The sequence below is a fragment of the Penaeus monodon genome, chromosome 25, assembly GCF_015228065.2.
Source record: "Penaeus monodon isolate SGIC_2016 chromosome 25, NSTDA_Pmon_1, whole genome shotgun sequence".
Taxonomy (NCBI): Eukaryota; Metazoa; Arthropoda; class Malacostraca; order Decapoda; family Penaeidae; genus Penaeus; species Penaeus monodon.
The window spans coordinates 12,814,123-12,814,414 of NC_051410.1; positions in this window are offsets into that span (position 1 = coordinate 12,814,123).

The window sequence follows — 292 nt, forward strand, 5'->3', positions numbered from 1 at the left end:
TATAAATAATTTTCTCTTGGCAGTATTGTGTCAGGCGGCATAATTCAGTTGCATGACAGGGGGTCATGAGCCGGCATTTCCTTGGCTCTCCTGTTGCAGACTAGGGGGGGGGGGGTAGTGGGAGTTTAAAAGGGTAGGGTAAAGGGGGGAGAGGGGGTAGTGGGTAGGAGGAGAGGGAGGAGAGGGTAACGGGGTAGGTGTGAAAGGAAGAGAGAGGGTAAGAGGTAGCGATAAAGGTAGGGGAAGGAGATAATAAGAGTAGGAATAAAAGAGGATAGAGATAAACGTGGAG